This window comes from Eptatretus burgeri, chromosome 6 (assembly GCF_056783735.1).
Source record: "Eptatretus burgeri isolate ZD-2024b chromosome 6, Ebu_testis_v1, whole genome shotgun sequence".
NCBI lineage: Eukaryota > Metazoa > Chordata > Myxini > Myxiniformes > Myxinidae > Eptatretus > Eptatretus burgeri.
Genome location: NC_140966.1, coordinates 70,467,677 through 70,470,176, shown reverse-complemented (window position 1 = coordinate 70,470,176; position 2,500 = coordinate 70,467,677).

The following is a 2,500-nucleotide window of genomic DNA, read 5'->3' as shown; positions in this document are numbered from 1 at the left end:
AATCTATCCAAGGCTATCATCAACGTGCGAATTAACGGGCATATGGCTGAGGCACTGATTGATACCGGTAGCTCTGAAAGTTTCGTCAACAGCTCGCTAGTGAAGGGCAGGAAATGGGTAATCCACCCGACTGACAATACAGTATGCATGGCCGCCACCTCACTACAATCCCGCGTACGAGGGTACTGCAATGTTGAATTGGACGTAAAAGGGTACACGCATCGGGATGTAAAGGTGCTGGTGCTTCGTGATTTGTGCGCAGACGTAATTCTGGGTCATAATGTCCTCAAGCAGCACACGAGCGTCGAAATACCCTTTGGAGGAAGCAAGCCTCGTCTAATTTTAAATGCGCTGACCACCGCGGAGGTGACGTCCCCCCAGCTGTTCGCTAACTTGTCGCCGGTCTGCAAACCGATAGCGATCAAATCGCGGCGATATACCACTGCTGACATGAATTTCATCACTTCGGAAACCAAGCGATTACTGGAGGAGGGAATTATAGAACCGAGCGATTCGCCATGGCGCGCACAGGTGTTAGTAACCAGCAGTCAGAACCATAAGAAACGGATGGTTGTCGATTATTCCCAAACGGTCAATCGCTTCACCCAACTCGACGCCTACCCCCTGCCGCGCATAGATGAGATGGTCGAACGCGTGGCCAATTATAAGGTATTCAGTACCATCGACTTGCGAAGCGCCTATCATCAAATTCCCATCCGAGAGGAAGACAAACCGTACACTGCATTCCAGGCAGGGCGGCGCCTCTACCAGTTCAGAAGGATACCATTCGGTGTCACGAATGGAGTAGCTTGCTTCCAACGGGTTATGGACGACATCATCTCAGATGAAAACCTCGAAGACACTTTTGTTTACGTGGATAATGTCACAGTGTGCGGTAGGGATCAGAGGGAACATGATAGGAATCTGGACAGATTCTTGAGCATTGCTGGAAAATATAATCTGACTCTCAACTACGAGAAATGCGTATTCTCGGCAAGGTCAATTGACCTTCTCGGCTACACAATAGCCGACGGCACAATTAAGCCTGATCCTGAGCGATTGCGCCCGCTCCGTGAGCTTCCACCACCTCAGGACTTTCAAACAATGCGCCGGGTGATCGGGATGTTCGCTTACTATGCAAGATGGATTTCGCAATACTCCGAGAAAATACATCCCCTAGTGCATTGCAAAAACTTTCCACCAGATGCCGCTGTCGTAAAAGCTTTCCACGATCTCAAGGATGATATCAGTAAGTCCGTGGTTTTATCGATCGACAGCTCGGTGCCCTTCGTGGTGGAGACCGACGCTTCAAATCACGCCATAGCTGCAACACTTAATCAGTCTGGGCGGCCGGTCGCTTTCTTCTCGAGAACTCTCTCTAGAAGCGAGCAGAGACACTCGGCAATAGAGAAGGAGGCGTACGCCATCGTCGAAGCGCTGCGTAAATGGAGACATTATTTACTGGGAAACCACTTCACGCTCGTTACGGACCAACGATCCGTGGCTTTCATGTTTGATGGGAAAAATAACGGGAAAATTAAGAATGAAAAAATTATGAGATGGCGGATAGACCTAGCCTGCTACAGGTACGACATTGTTTACCGGCCCGGGAAGGAAAACCCTGCTGCAGATACCTTCTCCCGGGTCTACAGTTCGGCAACAATCAGTCAGGCTTTGCAAGACCTCCATGTGTCTCTGTGCCACCCAGGGGTAACCAGGATGGCACATTTCGTACGCAGACAAAATCTTCCCTATTCTGTTGAAGATATTAAACAAATGAATGCTTCATGCCCTGTTTGTGCTGAACTAAAACCCAGATTCTATGGCGCGGCTTCTGGCAGACTGATCAAGGCTACTTCCCCTTCGAGAGACTAAACATCGACTTCAAAGGGCCCCTACCGACCGAAACAGACAACAGATACATATTCACCGTTGTTGATGAATATTCAAGGTTCCCTTTCGCGTTTCCGTGCTCGGATATGACCTCGGGCACTGTCGTAAAATGTCTCTCTGACCTCTTCGCTATGTTTGGGAGACCTTCGTACATACATTCAGACAGAGGGCCGTGTTTCATGTCGGCCGGGCTAAAACAATTCCTATTAGAGCACGGCATAGCAACTAGTCGAACGACGGGTTACAACCCACAGGGAAACGGGCAGGTGGAACGGTATAATGGAGTAATTTGGAAAGCCGTAACTCTGGCGCTGAAATCGAGAGGACTGGGCCCCGAGCGATGGGAGGTTACTCTTCCTGACGCTCTGAATTCCATACGCTCTTTGCTCTGCACGTCCACAAATGCCACTCCTCACGAACGTATGTTTACTCACCAACGACGTTATGTTGACGGTCAAACGGTGCCCAACTGGCTGACCCACCCCGGTACAGTGTTCATGAAACGCCCGGTACGACAAAGCAAGTATGAACCGCTGGTGGAGGGGGTCGAACTCATTGACACTAATCCAGAGTATGCTCATGTCAGGCTCCCGGATGGCAGGGAGAC